This window comes from Giraffa tippelskirchi, chromosome 1 (genome assembly GCF_054371585.1).
Source record: "Giraffa tippelskirchi isolate mGirTip1 chromosome 1, T2T-mGirTip1v1.2.pri, whole genome shotgun sequence".
Lineage (NCBI taxonomy): Eukaryota > Metazoa > Chordata > Mammalia > Artiodactyla > Giraffidae > Giraffa > Giraffa tippelskirchi.
In genome coordinates, this window is record NC_137275.1 from 145,241,038 (window position 1) to 145,267,231 (window position 26,194).

General features: G+C 43.3%; 1 protein-coding gene across 4 annotated transcripts in view; it reads left to right on the plus strand.

The window, feature by feature from the left end:
• The window catches only part of SAXO1 (stabilizer of axonemal microtubules 1), a 124,464-nt gene that overhangs the window by 59,114 nt on the left and 39,156 nt on the right, over positions 1-26,194 (plus strand). For 2 of the 4 annotated variants that reach the window (XM_081499151.1, XM_081499131.1), the window contains exon 2: positions 19,584-19,681. The exons of the other annotated variants lie outside the window; for them this stretch is intronic. The gene's annotated coding sequence lies outside the window, so the exon portion shown is untranslated. The remainder of the gene's footprint in view (positions 1-19,583; positions 19,682-26,194) is intronic. 4 annotated transcript variants of the gene reach the window in all.

Consider the following 26,194-nt stretch of genomic DNA (forward strand, 5'->3'; position numbering starts at 1 on the left):
TCCATGTGCTATACAGTAGGTCCTTGTTGGTTATCCATTTTAAATATAACAATGTGTACATGTCCATCCCAAACTCCCTAACAATCCCTTTCCTTCATGCTTCCCCTTGTCCACCATTAAGCTTATACTCTAAGTCTGTGGGGTTCTTCGGTAGCTCAGATGGTAAAGAATCTGCTTGCTATGCAGGAGGCCCAGGTTTAACTTCTGGGTCAGGAAGATCCCCTGGAGAAGGGAATGGCAACCCACTCCAGTATTCTTGCCTGGAGAATTCCATGGACAGAGGAGCCTGGCGGGTTCCAGTCCATGGGGTCCCACAGAGTCGGACATGACTGAGCGACTTTCACTTTTTCTAAGTCTGAGTCTGTTTCTGTTTTGTAAGTTCCTTTGTATCATTTATTTTTAGATTCCACATACAAGGAATGTCATGACTTCCCCCCAGTGGCTCAGTGGTAAAGAATCTTCCTGCAATGCAGGAGACATGGTTCAGGAAGATCATGTGGGTTGGGAAGATCTCCTGGAGAAGAGAATGGCTACCCACTCCAGTGTTCTTTTCTGGAGAATCCCATGGACAGAGGAGCCTGGCAGGCTACAGTCCATGGTGTTGCAAAGAATCAAACATGACTGAAGTGACTGAGCCTGCACACATAAGGGATGTTATAGGATATTTCTCCTTCTCTGTCTGACTTACTTCACTATGTATGACACTCTCTAGGTGCATCCATGTTGTTGCAAATGGCATTATTTCACTCATTTTAATGGCTGGGTAGTAGTCCATTGTATATATGTACCACATCTTCTTTATCCATTCCTCTGTTGATGGACTCTTAGGTTGCATCCATGTCTTGGCTATTGTAAACAGTGCTGCAGTGAACACTGGGGTGCATATGTCCTTTTAGATCATGTTTTTCTCTGGATATTTGCCTCGGAGTGGGAATGCAGGGTCATATGGTAGCTCTATTTTTAGTTTTTTAAGGAACCTCTATACTGTTCTCCATAGTGGCTGTACCAATTTACATTCCCACCAACAGTGTAGGAGGGTTCCCTTCTCTACACTCCTTCTCCAGCATTTATTGTTTGTGGGTTTTTTGATGATAGCCATTCTGGCTGGTGGAGGGTGATAATCTCATTATAGTTTTGATTTGTATTTCTCTAATAATTAGTGATGTTGAATATCTTTTCATGTGCCACCTGTGCGTCTTCTTTGGAGAAATGTCTAGGTCTTCTGCCCTTTTTTTGAGTGGGTTCTTTGTTTTGATGATGTTAAGTGTTATGAGCTGTTTAAGTTTTGGAGACTAATCCCTTATTGGTCACATCATTTCCAAATATTTTCTCCCCATCTTCCACCTGCAGCATATAATGAAAACTTCTTTGCCTGTTGTTGAAGGCCCTTCAGGGTGTGGCCTTTGCTGCCTTGTCCAGCCTGATCTCCCAACCTTTCTCACCTGTCATTTTTTGCTCTAGGAATATAGGACTGATGATAATTTTGGAAAAGACCTTTTTTTCTTTTTCAATACTGAAAAAATAATTTTAATATTTGGTGGCTTTCTTCTTGGGCTTTTATTATTCTCCACTTTCTTACATGTGTAATTGGATTATATATAAATATTTTTATATTTTGTTTTTGTTTATAATAAGCATTTGCTATTGTATGGTTGCATTATTATCTGTCATGTGGATAAATGATACTTTATTCAACTATTTCTGAACTGACAAAACAACAAAAGCAGAATCAGCAGAAGTATAATTATTGTGCTGTATACATGTTGTTTAGTCACTAAGTGTGTCCAGCTCTTTTGTGACCCCATGGACCGTAGCCCTCCAGGCTCCTCTGTCCATGGGATTTCCCAGGCAAGAATGCTGGAGTGGGTTGCCATGGAAAATACCTTTTTAAAATATGTATTTATTTTTGGCTACATCAGGTGTTAGTTGTGGTGTGTGGACCTCTCATCTAGTTGTGGCATGTGGACTAAGTTGCTCTGAGGCAGGTGGGATCCTAGTTCCCTGACCAGGGATCAAACCTGCTTCTCCTGCTTTGGAAGGTGGATTTTAACTGCTAGACCATCAGGGAAGTCCCTAGAAATATGCCTTGCTCTCTCACTCTTCTTGTACCTTTGCTCTTTCTTCCTTGGATGTCCTCCCTGTGAATGGTTGGTCGGGCTGACTCTCCTTAGCCCCATGCCACCTCATTTTGGAAGCCCTCCCTGATTTCCTCTCCTGATTCAGGTGCTCAGCATTCTGTTTTCCCTTTGAGCTTTATGTAAATACAGCCATCAAAGCAGTTGCCTCAATGCATAAATACTTGTTGGACTTCACTGGACTTGGAGCTGCTTGAGGTTGAAGATCATAGCTTTTAATTCATATCTCCCTAAACTGTCACAGACTGGGTAGATAGAAGCTCCGTGAATGATGGAAGGAAAGATTACTAAGGTCAGTCTCCAATGCTGTTCTTAAGGCAAACATCTCTAAATCCAGCAAGAGTGGAATGGCTTTGGTAACAAAGTTCAGATCTCTTGGTGAAGAATCAGCCGAACTGCCTTTTTACCTCTGTGCTTGTTGCTTTCTCTCCTGTGTTATGTTGTTTACAAAGTCACCTGGAGGAAGGCTTGATCAGGGTGACCCCCATCTCAATGGTGATACTTCTGATGCCCACTGATGACTTGGGGTGATGCTTGACATCTCAGTTCATCAAGCTGCATTTTGCAGTGAAATGTTTTCTTGGCATCTCCCACTGCAGTTCTTAGCTTTTCTCCAAATTCGGGGAGAGCTGTATCTTCACTGCTTGGGCATCTTGGTATTATGGCCTGTGGCCAGTTTTGGCTAAGTGAGGTGGCAAGGGCTCTGTGTCTCTATCTGGCAGGCCTCCCGTGGGAATGAGGGTCTTCGGTCCTCAGAAGAAAGCCCTGCCTGGCCACAGTGGGGACGTGGGGTGATGCCTGAGAGGGGGCTGTCCCAGTGCTGGCCCCGGTGAGATCTGAGAGGCCCGTGGACCAGGGAACTCCTGTTGGGATGGGGTTTTCCTCTTCCCCTGGTGACAGGGTCCAACTCACCCAGCCTCTGGGAGCCGAATGCCTCGAAACTTCCAGAGTGCGGCAAAATGCAGAGCTGTGAAGAGCTGCACTAAGAATCCTGTTTCTGGAACTTACTCCAGGGCTTTGGACAAGTTGTCCTCATGTTGGGTTTTTAATACTTACAAAATAGGGCTCAGACTCCTTGTGGGTTTTTGTGAGAGGAAATGTGATACCTGTCAGGAGCTCACAGGTTATTTATTACTCCTGATTGCGAGTATCTACTCTTGCAGTACATTTGAGAAGTCCATGGTGGTGAAGAAAGGGAGAGTGACTGGGTTTTGCACACTGGAGTACTGAGATGACTGCAGTGACTAGTAACACACTGGCTCAGGGAGGGCTCCTGGTTGCGTGAGGAGCTTCCCTCTGCTCCCTTCTCCAGAGGATCTGCTCAGAGGCCCCTCTGGAAAGGGTGGAGGGGGCACATTGCCTGAGTTCTATTCAGGCTTTGCCCCCAACCACCTGTATGACCTCCACTTGCCCTCCATTTGCCTCAATTTCCAAACTCTTTTGGAAACTGGTGAGGACCAGCCTTGCTAACCTCCCACGATGTTTGTAGACATAACAGCAAATAATATAGATGTGCAGTGTGGTTACGAGAACACCACGGGGTATCTTACGACTGAGAATGAGAGTGAGTGGGGCCAGTCTTGTCCGCTCTCTCTCCCTTCCTTCAATTCGCAGGCTGTTTAATTATTACAGCCACAAAGAAATAACCTAGAAGCATGGGGGAGAAGCATGTCTGTTAAAGCAGTTGTCCATCCACGTCAGAGGTCCGGAGGTTCTTAGCAGAGACTTTAAAGTTGGTTTAGCACTCGGCACCTGCTCAGCTGTCAGGTGCTGGGCTGGGCGCTGGTCAGATGTGAATTTCACAAGTCCTTGAGTCAGTTTATTTCTCAGCTCTTAGATGATGCTCTGCAGGAGAAACACATTTTGTAAGGTGAAAATCTCTTTGCTATGTTAAAAATGCAGGTGGAAGAGACTGTAAGGTAATGTATCAAAATGTTGATTGATGGCTTATAGTAGAGTTCTCAATGAGTTTTTTTTTTCTTTTTTCCTGTTTCTATCCTTCTGTACTTGGCAACCGTTCAAGAATGTGTTTTGTTTTTGGGAATCCAAAACATATATGCATCTCCTCACACAAATTGAATATGGTGCTATTTAAGATTGGAAAGATAGGGATTTGGAAAGTTAGTGATTCACCATTATACATCAGCTTCCCTGATGGCTCAGATGGAAAAGAATCTGCTTGCAGTGTAGGAGACCTGGGTTGGATCCCTGGGTTGGGAAGATCTTCTGGAGAAGGGAATGGCAACCCATTCCAGTATTCTTGCCTGGAGGATCCCACGGACAGAGGAGTCTGGTTGGCCACAGTCCATGGGATCACAAAGAGCTGGACATAACTGAGTGACTCACACGCACGCACACGCACACGCACACGCACGCACACACGCACGCAACTGAAGAGGGCCAGAGAACCCCCAGGCAAGCTGGGCCCAGCCAGTTGGAGACTTCCCTCAAGACCTAGCACAGGGCTCCTTCCATCATCCGAGCAGCTGCTCTGAACCTGGGCAGAGGCCACCAGGCTCCTCCCCAGGCCAGACCGTCCTTATGAGAGCAAGGTGTTTGGTGAGCCTCACATACCAGTTTCAGTGGGTCTGGAGGATTAATGAGCTGCTAAAATTCTCCGTCTTCCTCTCCTGAAGCCTCCTTTCAAACGACAGATCCCAAATCCAACCTACCACAGCCATATGTGCCACCTCCCACTGGACTTTGAATTCGTTTGCTTAAACACGCACTCCCAAGCAGCACCTCTGTTCCTACTGTTGGTTTAGAGAATTTGAGCCCAAAGGTGCCAGAAAACAGCTCTATGAAAGAGCTCAGCAACCTCAGAGCATGAAAGTGACCCAAGAATAACCCTGTTTTCAGGCCCCTGCACAAATTAAGCTTTGAAATTATTCTAAATGGTTAATCCTAATGTGCAAATACTTGCAACAATCAGAATCAGGTTGTTAAAAACCAGAAATTCTTCCCTTTCTCAGGCAAGACTTCCTTTCTAAGCAATCCCATTTCAGACTGTTTCTCTGGTGGGGGATTTCCTTGTATTCCTCCTAGTTTAGGCCTCATCATCTCATCACCAGACGGCTGTAGTTGGTCTCCCTGCTTCTAATCTCTTTTCACTCCGGCCAGATTAGTCTTTTATGGAAAATAGAGCCAATTGGGTCACTCCCAATCCAGAACCTTCCTTGAGCTCCATTGCCATCTCTGAATGTAGCAGGTCAGTGAGACCTTCCCAGTGCAGTTCCCAGCCTCCTGGCCACCTCCAGGCCAGGTACTTCTGGCAGGGGGTGGCTGTGGATAGTCCTGTCAAGGGCCTTGTGCTTTCTCCCTGAGCCTTTGTTCACACACCCCCCTTCACGTTAGTCCACTCATCCCTCACATGCCAAAGCCTGCTTCTTCTCAGCTTGGATGCTGTCTCCTTATGAATTCTGTACTTATTATATACCTTCCTTCCCTCAACCCACCCCCAGGACAACAAATGCACCCTTATTTCCTTCTGTTAAGGTCTTATTAGCTTGCTAGGAAATTGTTGTTCTCTTGCTTTAGTAATACGTTAAACAATATGGGGAGTAGTCTGCTCAGTTGATTGGAAGATCCACAGAGGGGCCAAGACTCCCTTACTCTTTGGGGTTTTTTCATACTCTTTAGCTGAGTGCCTTGAACCTCCTCTATTGAATGTATTATAGTTGAATCATTGGATAACTGAATAACAAGATTCAAAGACGACTTTTAATGAGGCATCTACAACAGACTTAAGAAATATGCTAAATATACTTCTACTCATGAAGTGTGGAAAACATTCTATGCTAACCCATTTTAGTACGGTGCTGTGAAATGATAGTTCTGTAGCTGCTGAAGATATTGAGGCCTGGATGTCTTTGCTACTTCCCAACTTGAGTGACCTTTCTTAAAAAAAAAAAAAAAGTAATATTGGTTCCATGAGAAGACAGGATCATGGAGGGGTAGGGATATATAAAGGTTTTGGCATTGGCCCAACATGAGGTCAGATCTTGGCTCTTGAAAAGTTATTGAACCTTTCCAATAGAACTTCAGGGTCTCCATCTGCAAAATGTTTATATTGTCTACCTAAGCTATTGTGAGGATGGCAGGATGATGGATGGAAGCATCTAGAAGAGAGCCTGGCACACAGGCATGCCCAAAGTGCAGTGATGGGTCCTCATTTTCCTGGCCGTTACACACGGTTCAGTTGGAAATCGGGGCATCTGTTAGGTGCAGCTGCAGACTGCAAACCAACTTTACATATTTCAAGAGCTCACCGTGCACAGTGGCTTTTATTAAAATGTGAGATTGTTTATAAAGCAGAGGATTACTTGACAGCTGACCCTGAAAATGAGGCTGGAGCTCACAGAGAAGGGCCAGGTGTGCTGCTCTGCAGTGCTGGGCATTGCCTCCTCTGCAGGTGTGCCCTCCAGGCCAGAGCAAGCACATGTCTGGTTTTCTGGGATGAGAAGGCAGAAATGGGGGTCCTGTGTGCTCTTCCAGAGCACATGGCTGTGAAGGGCAATAGTGTGACAGCCTGGGCCCTGGAACTGTGCTGATGGAGCTCTCACATGTGAGTGGCTTAAAAACAGAACTTAAAAAAAAAAAAAAAAACACTCTGATTGCATCTCCATTGGGGGGGAAGACTAAGAAAGGCCCAGAGAAGAGAATCGGGTCAATTGGATAGCCTGTCATGTACTAGGCACTGTTTTTGGGTGCTGAGGGCAGTGAGAGGAATGATGGTACAGAATATAAAGATGGTAAGATGTAGTCCCACCTGAGTCTGGGCTGTTTAAAAAAAAATTTTTTTTTGAGTCCTGAACTCTTTGGGAAATATGGTAAAAGTTTTGAACTTTCTCAGAGGAAAATGCACGCATACAAGTTCCAGGGGGCTGGCTCATGGGTCTCTTGAAGTTCATTTAAGGAACCTAAGTTAAGAACCCTTTATTTAGTAATTACAGTCTTGTGAAAAACATTAGCATGGACACTGGGTTCAGAAACACCTGGTTTGCATTTGGTTCCACCCCCTTGCCAGCTATGTGTCTCACTGAAGAATGATCTTGAATAGTTCAACTTTTCTAAGCCTCAGACATCTCACAAAGATGAAAATAACAGCAGCATCTCATGGGGTTTCAGTGAAGATGAAATAATAAACAAAACGATCAATACAATGCCTAGCATGTGGCAAATGCTCTATAAATGTTAACACATAATTATTACTAATGAGCCTGTTATTGATAGAAGGGAGTCATGAAAATACACCAGGAGATTAATTCCTGTAGCATCTGTGAGGAAAATATGAACCATAGTTTTCAGTTGAGGTCTTTGTATATAAAAGAATGTGAAAAACAACATGGTGGGTTTTGTCTTCTGTATAAACAACACATTTATGGTAACTGTCTTCTGTCCATTAGTAAAAGAAGGCAACCACAACAGCATTCCACAGGGGTGTTTCTGTGGCTATATACTCCATGAAGATGACCTCATTGTCGGGAATAAATCTCTCAATGACTGCTAAATACTTACAGTGTTTTAATCCATCAGCAATAATGAAGGAAAAGGATACACGATAACAGTTAGGAGCTATGGAGGGGTTGCCATGTACCTCACATTTGTGTGGGTTGTGGTGTCTTTCTAATACAGTTTGACCACTTAGAAGAGCAGAAGTCAAAGATAAAGCACTGGGTGTAGCTGGAGGTCAGCAGGCTGTGTGTGTGCTCGCACGTGGGCACATATGTGCGCAGGCTATCAAAAACAGAGATTCTTTTTATCAGCCTTCACTCATTTGATTGCTTTCTGAGCCACGAGTTTGAACGTTTTGGAATGTGCCTGTTGAAAATGTAGATTTATCATACAGAGTGTAAGATTACAACCACAAGATTCAGAAAGGGGTTTCTGAGCTTGGGGGAAAGTTGCAATTAACCTTGTAAAGAGCACAGATGAAAGCCTTTCCCACAGTTACAATCAAAGACACTTTAGGCCACTCTTTCCCCAGAGGAATAATTGCCTTTTACGGTGTGTTTTAAAGTTTTATTTCAAAAACAGTCAGCATCTTAAAGCAGCATGTAGTGTGCTCCCCAGGCTTTCACTTGCAACATGTTTCCAGTTTTCTCCATCATATTACTGGGTTTCTGGATGTGGTATGAGTTGCTACCTTCACCAGATTCGCACTCAGGAGGATTTAGCCCGACATTCTTGTGCTTGTTGCAAGAAGACTCTCCCAAACTTCCTTGCTCTTCTCATTCTAAGAAGAGAGTTCAGAGTCAGCATTATTGTGTGTGAAGAGATTGTACTTCGATCCTCTCGTTTGTCAGTCAGTGAAACCGAGGTCCCAAGAAGAGATGAAACCCAGTTCTACCCGGTGCTCCACTGCTTCTAAAAAAAAAAGAGAAAGCAGATTCTCACCCACAACCTGCGTTGAAATGCTTTCTCATTGTATTCTAGGTCTCTGTGCACACTGGGCTTTATTTGTGTATGTGTGTGTTTTAAGTGCTTAAGTATCATGTTTTTCCCCCCTCAAGATACAGAAAGTGTGATTGTCTTTCAAAAGACATGAGTTTGAACAAACTCCAGGAGATAGTGAAGGACAAGGGAGCCTGGTGTGCTGCAGTCCATGGGGTCGCAAAGAGTTGGACACAACTTAGTGACTGAGCAACAACAAACATCCTTTCGTTGAGCACCTCAGTGTTGCAGGGAATAACTAGTAGTCCAGTAGTACCGATACCAGTACTGCTGTGGCGGCTTTGCAACCATGTTTCCGTGGAATGTCAAGGGTAGTGAAACTTTCACCTCTCTTGGTCTGCCTGCTTCCAATCCTACTGTAGTCTGTTTCCTGAGTCTCACTGTCTCCTGAGCACAACTTCCAACCTGCCCTGGGTTTTGTTGTTTGAAGAGCACTTTGCATGCTTCCTCCACCATAATATGCTTTCTGACAGTGCCTGGATGAAAGCCTGGAGTTTGACCCAATCCTGACTTCGCTTGGCTGTGCACCTTTCCTTTATACATTGCACAGGACTGTGGTAGCAGCCTTCTCATGGGTCATGAGGCCTGCAATCTGCTTCTTGACCAGTCCTCTCTGCTGTACTGGTTGTACTCTGTTAACAACAGAACCAGTCTTACCAGCTACTTGTTAAAACCCTTGTAAGCCTCCCCATTGCCTACAGTAGGAGGGTGCCAATTCCAGTTTGGTAGTGGCTATCTGAAGTGCAGGCTGTCCGAAGTGTCATAAAGCGCTGTGATTTGTAATGTCTCACAAGTGTGGGGAGAGGCATTGGGAGCAGATGTGCCATGTCCTCTCTAGCCAGGAGAACAACGTGTCAGCTTCCTTTTTAAAAATTAATTTATTATTTTTGGCTGCACTGGGTCTTCGTTGCTGGATGTGGGCTTTCTCTAATGGTGGTACACAGGTTTCTCCCTGTGGTGGCTTCTCCTGTTGCAGAGCACAGGCTCTAGGGCACGCGGGCTTCAGTATTGTTGCACAGGGGCTCAGTAGTTGCGGCTCCTGGGCTCTAGAGCACAGGCTCAATAGTTATGACACGTGAGTTTAGTTACCCTGTAGCATGTGGAATCTTCATCTTCCTGGACCAGGGACTGAACCCGTAGCCTCTGCATTGGTGGGTGGGTTCTTATCCACTGGACAGCCAGGGAAGTCCTGTGTCAACTTCTAAACAGGACACGTCAGACTTTTCCTGATCTGGTTTCTGTCCACCTATCACTGACCCCTCCCCAAGCTGCCTCCTCCCCTCCATGTGCTGCTTCCCCAGGACCCCTGCTCACACACCAACATGGCTTTGCATCTGCCAAACTTCTGCCTCCATTGCCTCCTCATTCTTTAACACCCAGTTCAACTATTACTGCCTTTGAAGCCTCCTCTCCTTTTTGCCACATAGCCAGATTGCACAAGATCACTTTGTTCTTTCTTTAGTTACTCATTGCATTCAGCATTAACACTTTATAGTATAATCATTTAGTCATCTATCTGCTCTTCTGCTAGGTGGTTGGTGGGAAAATGAATGTTGATTGAGCTCCTTCAGTGTCCTAAAGGCTCTGGGAAGAAGAGCTGCCTGTCTGAAAAGCCCAGTGGAGCAGAATGAGGGTGGGGTTTTGAAGCTGGTTTCCTGGCTTGAGCCCTCCTTTATAACATGCCATTTCTCTGAGTCTTAGGCTATTCATGTTGTAAACTGGGAATCATAATACTATGCCAGGTTGTTGAGTGGTTTAGAAATAGTATTTCTAAAATGTGAGCATACAGTAGTAAGTCCTCAGGAAATGCTGACTATAATTGGTTATCTACATTAATTTCAATTTTGTGAGGCACAGTAGGAATTAATTTTAAATGCTGTAACTGAACTTCAAATTATTTCCTTAGAGTCATAAATCAAATATATTACTGAGTTAGAATTAACACTCAGATCCTAGTGGTGTTAGGACCAGTGTCCACTGTCTTATATCATCTGATTTTATAAGAAAATTGGCAATGGACCCAAGCAATACAAAAAATGTAAAAACAGTACAATGGATTCCATATCCCCTCCATCTCACCTAGATTTTAGTATTTCACCTCAATTTTTGGTCACTCTCTCTTGGTTTCTACATGTGCACGTAGCCACATGACATGCATCTTTTTTTCTCACATGCTGATCACCACTAATATTGCCCTAAACAAGGATCTCTCCTCCTGCATTCTCCTGTACAAGCATCCCAATCAGGAGATTAGCGTCAATACCACAGTACACACTGTACAGTCTTAATGACTCAGATAACCACAGTGGTGTGGTCACTCACCTAGAGACAGACATCCTGGAATGTGATGTCAAGTGGGTCTTAGGAAGCATTACTATGAACAAAGATAGTGGAGGTGATGGAACTCTAGCTGAGCTATTTCAAATTCCAAAAGATGATGCTGTTTAAGTGCTGCATTCAATATGCCAGCAAATTTGGAAAACTCAGCAGTGGCCACAGGACTGGAAAAGGTCAGTTTTCATTCCAATCCCAAAGAAGGGCAGTGCCAAAGAATGTTAAAACTACTGCACAGTTGCACTCATTTCACATATGAGCAAAGAAATGCTCAAAATCCTTCAAGTTAGGCTTCAACAGTATGTGAACCGAGAACTTTCAGATGTTCAAGCTGGATTTAGAAAAGGCAGAGGAGTCAGAGATAAAATTGTCAACATCTGTTGGATCACAGAAAAAGCAAGGGAATTCCAGAAGAAGCATCTACTTCTGCTTCATTGACTACACTAAAGCTTTTGTGTGGATCACAACAAACTGTGGAAAATTCTTAAAAGAGATGGGAATACCAGACCACCTTACCTGCCTCCTGAGAAACCTGTATACAGGTTAAGAAGCAACAGTTAGAACCAGACATGGAACAATGGACTGGTTCAAAATTGGGAGAGAAGTGCGTCAAGGCTGTATATTGTCACCTGCTTATTTAACTTATATGCAGAGTACATCATGAGAAATGCTGGGCTGAATGAAGCACCAGCTGGAATCACGATTGCCAGAAGAAATAATGACAACCTGAGATAATACAGATGATACCACTCTGATGGCAGAGAACGAAGAGGAACTAAAGAGCCTCTTGATGAAAGTGAAAGAGAAGAGTGAAAAAGCTGGCTTAAAACTCAACATTCAAAAAACTAAGATTATGGTATCCTGTCCCACCACTTCATGGCAAATAGATGGGGAAAGGATGGAAAGAGTGACAGACTTTATTTTCTTGGGCTCCAAAATCACTGCAGATGTTGACTGCAGCCATGAAATTAAAAGATGCCTGCTGCTTGGAAGAAAAGCTATGATCAACCTAGACAGCATATTAAAAAGCAGAGACATTACTTTGCTAACAAAGGTCTGTCTAGTCAAAGCTTTGGTTTTTCAAGTAGTCATGTACGGATGGGAGAGGTGGACCATAATAGAAGGCTGAGTGCTGAAGAATTGATGCTTTTGAACTGTGGTGCTGGAGACGACTCTTGAGAATTCCTTGGACAGCAAGGAGATCAAACCAGTCAATCCTAAAGAAAATCAGTCCTAAATATTCATTGGAAGGACTAAAGCTGAAGCTCCAGTCCTTTGGCCTCCTGATGCGAAGAACCAACTCATTGGAAAAGACCCTGATGCTGGGAAAGACTGAAGGCAGGAGGAGAAGGGGACAACAGAGGATGAGATGGTTGGATGACATCACTGACTCGATGGACATGAGTTTGAGCAAACTCCGGGAGATGGTGATGGACAGGGAAGCCTGGCATGCTGCAGTCCATGGGGTCTCAAGGACTCGGACATGGCTTAGTGACTGAACAGCAACAACAACATGGTCCACAGACTCCATTCAGACTTGCCCAAGCAGTCTAAAAAAGTCCTTTCTATTTTCTAGTCCAGGATCCTATCTAGGAACGTGCATTCCATTTAGTTATCTTACCACATCAGGATCCTTTAACCTGGAAACATTTCTCAGTCTTGTCCTGTGACTCATGCCCTTGACAGGCCTTTCATTCTATAGGACAGCCTTTCACTCGAATCTGTCCAGTGCTTCCTCCATGATTAGAGTCAGGCCATGATCTGAGCTTTTCTGGGTTTATCCTGTCAAGAGACACATGATGATGACCCATCTTATCCCTGCTGATGTTTACCTTGATCACGATGGGGTCGGCCAGGTGTCTCTACCATAAAGATGTCATTCCCTTTGTATTTGATCACTGTGGTATGAGTGTTATACTAATATCCTGTTCCTCCTCAAAATATCTCCCATGAACCTTAGCTTTAGGTTGAGTCCCATCTGCATCCACCCTTACCATGGATGCTGAATGGCAGTGATCTATTTCTACCGTTTCTACATTTATTACTTGGCTTTCTACTGTAAGAGGGTTCCCTTCTCTTCTGTTTATATGTGTACAGTACAAACTTATGGTTCTATTTTATCCAATGGATTATAATCTGTTAACTAGAATTTTAATCCTCAAATTGTTCCTGATTATTTTCAAGGTGCTCCTATGTCCTCTTCACAGATGCCCATCATCTGTTAAGTGTTTCCTTATGTTCCGACACAAGATGTTCCAGAATCATCTTGTATTTTCTCTTCTCCAGCCCTGAAATCAACTTTTATTCAAAGTGCTCTGATTCATTTTAGTGGTGGATGATATTTGCAAACCAAAATTTGATTTTTCAGTGTGCTCATAGCTTCTGTATGTACACACACAGCCATACATATAAATATGACACACTCAAAAATGCAGAGAAAATATTTTATCCAATTCTTATTTAAAAACCCATCACTTCATACCAATACTCCTAATTCCAGTCCTACATCTCAGAGGTCTTTCCAGCCTTCTTTCCATATTGAGAAATCTCACCTCTTTCATTCTCACTATATTTACTTATTTGTTTAGCGTCACCAGTCTCCCTGACTACTCTGGCTGCCTCTTGTCTGCCACCACTGTCTCCAGCCTCTTACTGCCTGCTTCCTTGACCCTTGGGGCGACATTGCCACCAATGTCTTCATAAGGCATAAAGGCTTCTTTTGTCTCCCCACATTTTTGAATCTGAGCACCGATGTCAAGAAGTGGAGATAAGAAGTAACGGATATGTGCTTTTAGGCAGGAGATATGTGCCTTTTCTTTTCGCCATCCAGCATGGTACATGACATAATAGGAGATTTATGAATGCTGTATGAAGAAATAGATAAATGAACCAATGAACAAATGAGAGAGTAAACCATTTCCCTCTGTGATTGTTCATTGTTTAACTTGTGAATGTTACGTTGGGATTATCAGCATGAGAACAGGATAGATAAGACCAAAGCATCTTCTCTCTCTAGGAACATTTTTGTCTCTTCACCTTTGCAAGTAGCTTTGGAAGGCTGGGGGGGGGGGCGGCGGTGAGGGAGGGGGGAAGGGGCAGATTTGGGAATACCTACTCAAGGAGCCAGAGAAGCTGGATGAAACTCTGGAGTCAGTTGACAGATGAGGCCACCAGCTTATCTTTGTATCCAGCACAGCTCCAGGGACCCCTTTAATCTGGAGATATAGTTATGGGAACAAGTGCAAGAAACAGTCTAAACTTCGGCTGCTTCATTTTATTTGAGATTCGTGTGTGTATGTGTGATTGTGTGTTAGAACTGATACAAGGCAGCACCCAGAGTAAATAGTTCCTGCTCATTTATGTGTTTTCTGAAATTCTATTGAGCTTGCGGTGTTTTATGTCATTTTTGTCCAACTCTGTTGGGATGTGCAGGCTTCCCAGGTAGCTCAGCAGTAAATAATATACCTGCCAAGGTAGGAGACATGGGTTTGATCCCTGAATCGGGAAGATCCTCTGGAGGAGGAAATGGCAACCCACTCCGATATTCTTGTTTAGAGAATCCTATGGACAGAGGACCCTTGCAGGCTATAATCCATGGAAGGTAGCAAAGAGACATGACTGAGCATGCGTTGGGACATTTGCTAGCCATTTGCAGGTGTAAAGTGCTAGTACTTTAGAATCCTCTCTAATAGTCTGCAACTGTAAATGTGCATAATACTAGTTTTGTGAATACTTAAAACTCATTACCATTCCATTAGTTTTCACTAGCCCTTACATGGTACCTGCATGTACTACACGACAGTTTGTGAAAATGCCTTATTTTGTTAGAATCACTTTGACAACAGATTCTGTTGGGTGACCACTCGAAGTTATCCCTCTCTCTCTTGTTTGTTGCCCACTGTGGTGACTAAAGAAGCCTGACCCTTGACTTCGCAGCTCCCCTTGCCACTGGATATGACCTGATTCCAGTCAGTGAAGGTTTTATAGGAAGTGTCTTTCACTCTTCCTTTATCTGGTTAGAGAGGGCTGGATTCCTAAGTACCTAGGGCTGCTGACACTGTGTTCTCCCAATGGTCTTTGCCTGCCAGAGTGTCCTCTGGGTTGGGAATGGTCTCTGGCTTTGAGCCTGAAGGAGTCAAGGTTTAGAGTACTGCGTGGGCACCAAGAGGAGAAGAAGAGCGAGGGGAAGAGCATAGGGGAGCGAATGAGGAAAGGGATGAGGTCTCATGGAAACTGGAGGAGGCCTGCCCTCAGCACCTTAGGCTTCTTGGAGTTTTAGAGATGGACACTCAGGTCCACTTCCTCTTTCATGCCTTTGGGTGCTTTTTGTGTTGAGCTGGTCCTCTTTGCAGCCCAGGGCTCTCAGCCTGAGGATCTGAGTCTTTTGCAAGCCTTTCCATCTAAGGACTGTTGTGGTTTGAGATAATACAGATAAAGAGTTAAGAGCTGCGCCTTTGTACACAGTCGGTGCTCCCTCAATGTTGAGTATTCATATCGTTACCTTTGAGGGTGTACAAATCTACCAGTGGACAGATTTTCTACCTTTATGAAAAGCTGAGGGCCCCGCGGAGAAGAGATTTCATCTGGGCTAACGGAAACGTATGGTGTTTATTTCTTCAGTGATTTGAGAAGAGAAAGAGGTGGTCACTTTGCAGAGATGATAGAGAGCCAAGAATTTTATTTTTGTGAATCTCTGTCTCTTTTTTTTGGTGAAGGACTGTGTTCTACCAGAAATCAAGAATGGAATTAACACCCATCGCGTGTGTATATCTGCCTGTTCTCTCCTAACACCTCCTCATTCCCTAGGACTTTGCCAGCATCTGGGAGGTCCAGTAAGAAATGCTCTTTAAATCCTCTGCATTCTTCCAGAAGCCCAAGGGGTTTAACAAGTTCTGATTTTAGCTAAAACATATAAACCAAAAAAGAAAAAAAAATACAATTTCTGTAACTTGGTTCTTTATGCCAGAAATCTTTTGTATGTTTGTCAAGTAAAAGTATAATAAAACCTGGATCTTTTGTTATTGGCTATTAGGCAGTTGATATAAAGCAGGATATTTGTTCAGAGATAAGAGTGGGTTGCCTTTAACATTTATAAGGTCATATTTTTTTTGAAGGGGTGGGTTTCACACCATCGTTATAAAGTTTATATCAGTAAACTTGAATTTCCAGAGAGACAAGTATATTGAAAAAGTACAGTTGGAAAGAGGTAATTTAAAAAACTTCCCTTTAAGCTAAACGTCTGAGTAGAAGTAGAGAAAAATCATTAATGAAGTCAGAGACCACTTGGACACGATGAATTATGAACACACAGCACAGTGAAGTAATTTCATTCCAGTTGCTCAGCTGTGGTCATAATTAAACTAGAAATTCAGCCTTCTGCTTTTTTGGGGTGGGGGGGTGTCTTGTAACAGTGACTTCAGTCCCTAAGAATCAAATGCTTGTTTAAAAATATTTATGGTACTCAAAGGAATAAATATAATGCAATAAGGCTATTTTCCTAAAATTATTCCACTCATTGTTTACAATTATTTTTCTTTCACTTTAATGACATTATAGGAGATCTGGCTCAAATTTTGAAAAGCTCCTTAGAGGCAGAGGGAAAAAAGCATAGATTAGTGTTGGTAAATCTTTTTTTGATGGAAGATATAACAGTTGTTGAAATTTCAGTGTCAGTTGAAATTCCAAAGGTTTCCAGCACTGAAGCAAGCAGCAGTGGGGTTTGGGGAATGCTCAGTTTATGAGGGTAAAGTCAGTAGCTTATGAATAAGCAGTGGAGAAAATTCTCACTGTTGAAATCAGGCATTGGCTACTAGGTTCAGATCTGCTCTGTCTGCATATGCTTGGCCACTTGCTGCTGTGAAGGACAAAAGTGCTCTTTTTCTGTGGCTGCTCAGGTGGGAAATAGTATTGGGGATGTGGGCAGTGGGTGCTCAGTTGTTCAGTTGTGTCAGACTCTTTGTGACCCCATGGACTACAGCCCTCCAGGCTCTTCTGCCCATGGGATTTCCCAAGCAAGGATACTAGAGTAGGTAGCAATTTCCTCCTCCAGAGGATCTTCCCAGCCCAAAGATCGAACTCCTATCTCCTGTGGCTCCTGTGTCGTCAGGCATATTCTTTTTACCACTGAGCCGCCTGGGAAGCCCCAACTGGGGAGGAGGGCTGGTGCTGGCAAGAGGTGGTGGGAGCTGTTTCCTCTTCATTACCCACAACATGAGACAGGTCCACATTTAGAGAAGGGAATGTTTCCAGTAATATCAACACAGCACCAAGTTTTGGAGCCCAAGGCAATGAGACATGGATAAATACAGTGAAGTGTCTGGTAATTCCACAGTAATTCACAAGGCCCTTAACAGTTCCCAGGCCTCTTGGTTACTCTGTTCAGTTCAATTCAGTTGCTCAGTTGTGTCTGACTCTCTGAGACCGCATGGACTGCAGCATGCCAGGCCTCCCTGTCCATCACTGACTCTTGGAGCCTACTCAACTCATGTCCATCACGTTGGTGATGCCATCCAACCATCTCATCCTTTGTCGTACCCTTCTCCTCCCACCTTCACTCTTTCCCGGCATCAGAGTCTTTTCCAATGAGTTGGTTCTTCGCATCAGGTGGCCAAAGTATTGGAGTTTCAGCTTCAACATCAATCCTTCCAATGAATATTCAGTACTGATTTCCTTTAGGAAGGACTGGTTGGATCTCCTTGCAGTCCAAGGGACTCTCAAGAGTCTGCTCCAACACTAGATTTCAAAAACATCAATTCTTTGGTGCTCAGCTTTCTTTACAGTCCAACTTTCACATCCGTACGTGACTACTGGAAAAATCATAGCTTTGACTAGATGGACCTTTGTTGGTAAAGTAATGTATCTGCTTTTTAATATGCTGTCTAGGTTGATCATAGCTTTTCTTCTAAGGAGCAAGTGTCTTTTAGTTTCATGGCTGCAGGCTTTAATTTCATGCCTGATGCATTTAATTTCATCATCTGCAGTGATTTTGGAGCTCCCCAAAAGAAAGTCTTTTACTGTTTCCATTGTTTCCTCATCTGTTTGCCATGAAGTGATGGGACCGGATGCCATGATCTTAGTTTTCTGAATGTTGAGCTTTAAGTCAGCTTTTTCACTCTCATCTTTCACTTTCATCAACAGGCTCTTTAGTTCTTCACTTTCTGCTGTAAAGGTGGTGTTATCTGCGTATCTGAGGTTATTGATATTTCTCCCAGCAATCTTGATTCCAGCTTGTGCTTCATCCAGCCTGGCATTTCTCATGATGTCCTCTGCATATAAGTTAAATAGGTAGGGTGACAATATACAGCCTTGATGTACTCCTTTCCCAATTTGGAACCAGTCGGTTGTTCTATACGGTAACTCCGTATAGGGCATAAAGAGCATGCTTGTGTCCTGGTGACGGGATGTTGGGCTGCTTTTCTGAAGGAAAGGGAGCAAGGCTGTGCCTGGAGACCTGCCCTTTGGCCCTTTGGCCCTGTGCAAGTTGTTGCCAGTTCACCTGCTGAAACTCAAAGCAGAAATCCTGGGCTGCAGTGGATGTGTGCACGGATGGGTTTGGGAAGGGCGTGCTGAGGCGGATGGCCAGCTTTATTTATGGACCCACCAGAACTTCTAGTTCTTTCCCCCAACTTGAAGGTAAGAGAGGAGGACAAGTCTTGTATGAACTAACAATGCTTGGGGGTAGTTTGACCTCAGAGGTGACAGCTCAGGGTAATCTTAGCCAGCTCCTGATCCTTCCACAGGGGCTGTGAAAACAGCACTTGGTTTTTATTTATGCAAAATGAGGGAAGGGGCATGTTTGGCTGGAGAAATTATGCAACAAATTAATGCATGTTGAGCAGTTGATGTCAGCTGGCTGGTGGAAATTAACATGGTGGATAGCGTCACTGTTGTCCTTTTACCTTAATTAATTATATGAGACATTTAACATGTTGAAACATCAAGCCAAACATCTAGATTTTTATGTGTAGTGGCGTTTATCCAGCTATTTATTCTGCCTGCTTTCCGAGGAAGAGCCATGCTCATTGGGTCCTGTCCACACAATCCCTAACTCTGAACTCTTTGATGGTGGGTAGAGAAGTGTCTGGTCTTCTGAGTGATCCACTTGCTTTTTCCTCAGAAAGAAATTTGATATGATGGAGAGAGCATCTTGGGCAGTTAGCAGAACCAGCCCTGGTCCTGCTTTTACCGCTGGTTGTTCTGTGAGATTGAAGCACGTCTTGAGCACCCTCTTGGCCTTGCTCCTTTATCTGCAAGGATATTTCGAGAGAGGGATCATTTCTGCCCTCCTTAGCTTTTAGGTTCGCAGGAGGAAGGAGGTTGAATGGAGAGGCTCTGTAACTCTATGTGTTTTACAACTGTTCATCCAGCTGCCCAAAACTGTTTTAGGAAGCAGGTAGGTGTTCTGGGCAGAGCTTAGCTGGTTATATAATAGTGAACAGGATACCCTCCCTGTCCCCACACCAAGGAGCCTAGTCTGGGCAAAAACAAACATTTTTTTTTAAATATCATTGATTAAATGCTGTGATAAGAATAATTACGCAGTGCTCTCGCGGCAGTGCAATCTTGGGTTGGGGTGAGGTGGTGGGTCAGAGACGGTTATTGTTTTAAAATAGGGATTAAAGAGGCTTTTTTTTTTTTTTTTTTTTGCAATGCCTGGATAAGTGCCTTGGGAAGATTTGTTGAGCCCAGCTGTCAGATCTCATCTGAAATGCACGGGATGCTCACTTGATTTCTTGAGAAGAGAATGAAACTCTGGTTAGGTATGTGTGCTCACTGCTTTTTGGCTGGAGGACCCTAAAAGGCCATGTGGGAACAAGCCCGGTGCAGCTGACACAAACTTCAGAGTGTGAGAAGGGAAGCTGCCTTTGGTTGCTGGTTCTGCACTTATCATCAGCCTAAATCAAGATCCTGTTTTGTCCCAGGTGGTTGGACTAAAGCCGTGTTAGCCTCGGGGGAACTCTTGCTGAAGCAGATACATGCTTGTGTCATGCAGGCCCTGCCTCTTAGGGATGTGTTCTAATATTTCTTTAATTAGAAAAAAAATTATAACTGCAAAAAAGAGAAGAGTGATGAACGCCTCCCCGTCAATAATTATCTCCTAGCATCAATAATTGTCAAGGCTTTGTCATGTTTGGTTCATCCATCAACTCTAGGCGTCTTGTCATTTTACCCCTGCGTACTTCACTATGCTTCTCTAAGTTTGTGGACACTTTATTACGTTACCATAATGCCATGATTGCATGTGAAAGCAGAGGATTTTTAGGAACTTTTTCTTGCTCTTTCGCTTTCCACCATTTTTTGATGAAAAATTTTGAGTATATGACAAAGTTGAGAATTTAATATGCACATCTATATATCTGCTGCCTAGGTGCTCTCATTCGCATTGACACCTCTCTCCATCTGGTCTTCCTGTTATCCCTCTGACCATCTATCCTTCCATCTTTTTTATATATTTCAAAGTAACTCACAGACATCAGTAAGCCTCTCCCCTAAATAGTTAAGGATTCATATCACTAATAATTCAATATTGATTAACTTTTTCTTTTGAGGTAAATTTATAATGAGATGCAAACATCGTGAGATGTTGGCTTAATTTTGACAAATTCGTGTGTCTGTGTAACTCCAGGGCTTCCCTGGTGTGGCTCAGATGGTGAAGAATCTGCCTGCAATGCAAGAGACCTGGGTTCGATCCCTGGGTCAGAAAGATACCCTGGAGAAGGGAACGGACAACCCACTCCAGTATTCTTGCCTGAAGAATGCCATGGACAGAGGAGCCTGGTGGGTTCAATCACTAACAAATTGTAGAACCATACTTGCACCCTGGCAAATTCCTGAATACTCCTCCCCAGCCATTCCCTTCTTTCTCTCTGCTTGTGGTAACCACTTAATGGGTTTTTTTTTCCTACTAAAGGTTAGTTCCTCATGTTCCAGAATTTCATATAAATGGAATCATGAAGTATGTATTCTTGATTTTGTTTGCTCAGCAAAAGTGTTCATGGGCTTCATCCATGTTATGTGACTGCTACTCTGTGGCTGCAAGTAGTTTATCTTTTTATTGCTGAGTAGTATCCCATTAAATGATGATACCATGATTTATCTCTTCTCTCATTGATGGACACCTGTGCTGTTTATGTGAATTAGCTCCTATGAAGATTCTTGTCCAACTGTTTTGGGGTTTTTTTGGTGAATGAATGGCTTTTATTTCTTTGGATAAATTCCTAGTAATGAAATTGCTGGACTAGTAAGTAGATCAGCATGTAGAAACTGCCATAGCTTTTGCCAAATTGGTTTGGACTTTTTTTTTTTTTAATAAATTTATTTATTTTAGTTGGGGGCTAATTACTTTACAGTATTGTAGTGGTTTTTGCCATACATTGACATGAATCAGCCATGGCTTTACATGTGTTCCCCATTCTGAACCCCCCTCCCACCTCCCTCCCCATCCCATCCCTCTGGGTCATCACATTGCCCCAGCCCTGAGCATTTGTGTCATGCATTGAACCTGGAATGGTGTTCTGTTTCACATATGATAATATACATGTTTCAATGCTATTCTCCCAGAATGTCCCACCCTCACCTTCTCCCTCAGAGTCCATAAGACTGTTCTATGCATCTGTGTCTCTTATTCTGTCTCGCATATAGGGTTATCGTTACCATCTTTCAAATTCCATATATATGCATTAGTATACTGTATTGGTGTTTTTCTTTCTGGCTTACTTCACTCTGTATAATGGGCTCCAGTTTCATCCATCTCAATAGAACTGATTCAAATGTATTCTTTTTAATGGCTGAGTAATATTCCATTGTGTATATGTACCACAGCTTCCTTATCCATTCGTCTGCTGATGGACATCTGTGTTGCTTCCATGTCCTGGCTATTGTAAACAGTGCTGCGATGAACATTGGGGTACATTGGTTTGGACTTCTTTACAGGCTTACCAACAGTGAATGGCAGTGCTAGTTATTCCAACAACCAACAGTAGGTTTTGTTAGTCTTTTTAATATCAGCTGTTCTGGTGTTTGTAGAGTGGAATCTCTTGTAATGCTAAGTTGCTTCAGTTGTATCTGACTCTTTGCAACCCTATGCACTGTAGCTCGCTGGGCTCCTCTGTCCACGGGATCCTCCAGGCAGGAATACTGGAATGGGTTGCCATGCCTTCCTCCATGATGTTAAGCACTTTTGTATATGTTTATTGACCATTTGTATCTGTTCAGATTTTTGTCTGTTATTTTTATATCTTTCTTATTGAGTTATTGATGTTCTTTATATACTCTGGCTACCAGTCCTTTGCTAGATATCTGTTTTGCAAGTATTGTTTACAAATGTGTGGCTTGCTTATTTTCTTAGTTGTATCTTTTGATGAGCAGAAGCTTTTGACTTTGTCTAAATAACTTAACCAATTCCTTCCTTTATGGTTATTATTTCCTGTTACCTAAGAAATCTGCCTTCTACTCTTCAAAAGGCATTTGCCTGTGTTTTCCTCTAAGAATTTATAATTCTAGCGTTCACATTAAGGTTTGTTGTGATCCATCTTAAATTATGTATATTTGTGACTTGAGATTGGGTTCAAGAATTTGTTTTTTAAAGTCAATTTCTAGGATTTGTTTACCTAGAAAGTGCTATGGAACATGGCTAAAGTGCTAAAATATGAGTCTAAGCTGCTTTTTTTTTTTTTTAAAACAGTTTGTAAGTGGTCTACTGGGTCAGACCACAATGGACACAGCTTAGCCACATGGAGTACTTGTGCCTGTTCTTCTTGCCTCCTTTCAGCAATCATATATTGAATGCCCACCATGTGCTCGGCACTGAGGCAATGATAGCCCAGACTCGCCATTCAGGGTGTCGAACTGAGCAGGACACTGCCAGCATTTGATGCGTGAATGGGGGGAGGAGCAGAGTGAACGTGATCTGCTCAGGGATCTGGGAAGTCCTCCTGGAAGGAGAGATTTTTGAGCTGAAATCTGAAGGACATGAAGGAGGTTAGGTGGGAATAGGGTCTTGGCAGTGTTGCCAGAGCTGATGGGGAGGAGATGTGCCAAGTTAGAACAGCTCAGGTGGCATCTGCCTTCCCCTGGAGGGTTGGTTGTTAAAGAAATGGAAAGAGAAGGTGCCTTGGTGACTGGCATGCTTATTTCTGCATGTCTCTTCAAGTCTCAGTTGGGGCCATTGCTGCAATGACCGCCGTACATCTCTTGTGGATGCCTTTACCAATTGTACCTCCTCCTCCTCTTTTTTTTTTGAATATTTTATTTTTTAAAAAATAATTTATTTTTAATTGGAGGATAATTGCTTTACAATGTTGTGTTGGTTTCTGCCATACAACAACAAGAATCAGCCATAGGTATGCATACGTTCCCTCTCTCTTGAACCTCCCTTCCACCTCCCACCCCTCTAGGTTGTCACAGAGTACTGGGTTAGAGCTCCCTGTGTTATACAGCAAATTCCCACTAGCTATCTATTTTAATTATGGTAATGTATATATTTCAGTGCTACTCTCAATTTGTCCCACCCTCTCCTGCCCCTGCTGTGTCTTAAGTCTGTTCTCTATGTATGAGTCTATTTCTGCCATGTAAATAGGTTCATGAATACCATTTTCCTAGATTCCATATATATGCATTAATATACAATACTTGCTTTTCTCTTTCTGACTTACGTCACTCTGTAGAACAGGCTCTAGGTTCCAACTGCACCTTATTGAAGAGATTTCCTCAATTCATCTAACTTTTTTTTTTCCACAAAAGAAACTCTTCTTTCTTTTGTCTGCCAAGGAGGAATGGGCGAGGAGAGCCTCTGGGATCCGCTGCATGGCTCTGAACGTACTGTCAGCCACTCTCTCCAGGCTCTTGATTTCCCCACGGACCACTGGTTCTTGCCGACTGCCTTCCTGCCCGCTCAGCCTGGTGGCTGCACGTCCCAGCAGAGCTCCTCTCGTTGCTGCCTGCCACCCTACAGACCCTCTGCCTCCCACTCTGCTGAAGCAGAGTATCTTCCCCCAGAGCTTCTGAGCCTTGCTACACCATGTCCTGGTTGGGCCCTTCTCCCTTGGCATCACTAGTCCTCGGAATCAAGTCTGCATTCTTTCTAGTTGCTGCTTCAACACTTTCCCTAGGATGCCCTGTGCATGCTTTGAGCCTTCCACCTCCTCTGTTTGCTTTGTCTCGATGCCTTTGTGCCTTTGCTTCACGGCCTCCAGACTGGTGCTGCTCAGATTCACATCTCTCCTTTCAAACTGTCCCTTGAACCCCACCCATCTCCCCTCCGCCTGCCCCCCCAACCTTAATCATAGCTGCTGTAATCATATCTCTCCTGCCATTCCACCCCCAGCCCCGCCAACTTAATCATATCTCCTTAATTATATCCAGGCTCTGGCTTCTTCAGTGATTTTGGAGACCCCAAAAAGAAAGTCTGCCACTGTTTCCACTGTTTCCCCATCTATGTGCCATGAAGTGATGAGACTGGGTGCCGTGATCTTAGTTTTCTGAATGTTGAGCTTTAAGCCAGCTTTTTCACTCTCCTCTTTCACTTTCATCAAGAGGCTCTTTAGTTCTTCTTCACTTTCTGCCATAAGGGTGGTATCATCTGCGTATCTGAGGTTATTGATATTTCTCCTGGCAATCTTGATTCTAGCTTGTGCTTCATCCAGCCCAGCGTTTCTCATGATGTACTCTGCATATAAGTTAAATAAGCAGGGTGACAATATACAGCCTTTATGTACTCCTTTTCCTGTTTGAAACCAGTCTGTTGTTCCATGTCCAGTTCTAACTGTTGCTTCTTGACCTGCATACAGATTTCTCAAGAGGCAGGTAAGGTGGTCTGTTATTCCCATCTCTTGAAAAATTTTCCACAGTTTGTTGTGATCCACACAGTCAGTGGCTTTGGCAAAGTCAATAAAGCATAAATAGATGTTTATCTTGCTTTTTTCGTAATCCAGCAGATGTTGGCAATTTGATCTCTGGTTCCTCTGCCTTTTCTAAAACCACCTTGAACATCTGGAAGTTCACAGTTCATGTACTGCTGAAGCCTGTCTTGGAGAATTTGAGCTTTACTTTACTAGCATGTGAGATAAGTGCAATTGTGCTGTAGTTTGAATATTCTTTGGCATTGACTTTCTTTGGGATTGGAATGAAGACTGACCTTTTCTAGTCTCGTGGCCACTGCTGAGTTTTCCAAATTTGCTGGCATATTGAGTGCAGCACTTTCACAGCATCATATTTTAGGATTTGAAATAGCTCAACTGGAATTCCATCATCTCCACTAGCTTTTTTTCATAGTGATGCTTCCTAAGGCCCATTTGACTTCGCATTCCAGGATGTCTGGCTCTAGGTGAGTGATCATACCATCGTGATTATCTGGGTCATGAAGATCTTTTTTGTGTAGTTCTTCTGTGTATTCTTGTCACCTCGTCTTAATATCTTCTGCTTCTATTAGGGCCATACCATTTCTGTCCTTTATTGAGCCCATCTTTGCATGAAATTTTCCCTTGGTATTAGTTATTACCAGAGGTTTAGTTTATAATCACTGTTCAATTCCCGAGCACCACAGGCAGGATAAAAGCTCGAGTAATTCAGATTTCTCCCACTGCTATGTTTCTTTAAAGATCTATGTAGAAGAGGTAGGTAGGGGAAATGTGAGTCATCTTAAGATTGGTGTGAAATATACGTATGTTCAACAGTGGTCTTATTTTTCAGTTCATAAAAGCATTCTCACTTCTCCCTTTGCCTCTGGGTATTTTATAGATATGAGAGAACAAATTTTATAAAATATTTTAAAAGTTTATAAACCACTGCAAGTAGATACAGATGCACTTTGGTAAAAGCACTGGCTTTGTCCATGCTTGGAGGCTAATTGGGTTGGCTTTGTGAACTGTCCAGGAGAAGACCATTCAGAGATGTAGGTCCTCCTCCGAGAGGACCCTGCCTCTAGGGTCTCAGAGTTCTTGTTAACTCTAGATACCTTGTTGTTCAGTCGCTAAGTCATGTCTGACTCTTTGTGACCCCTGTCCTTCACCATCTCCTGGAGTTCGTTCTACCTTGGAATCGTTCTAAACTATCGGTATAGAATGAGGACTTTTTGACTTGAGATTTGGTGATGGTTGGCACCTTCCCCTCTCCTAGACCAAGAATGCATTTTCTGCTCGAAGCATTTCCTCCCTCGCACAGCAGCTGTGACAGGTCACAGGGTCCCAACTACTGGGCAAAAGGGAAAATGTGCTGCAAATCCTTTAAGAACCTGCACTTGGAGTTTTAAGTCGGGTTGTAAATGGAAGTCAATG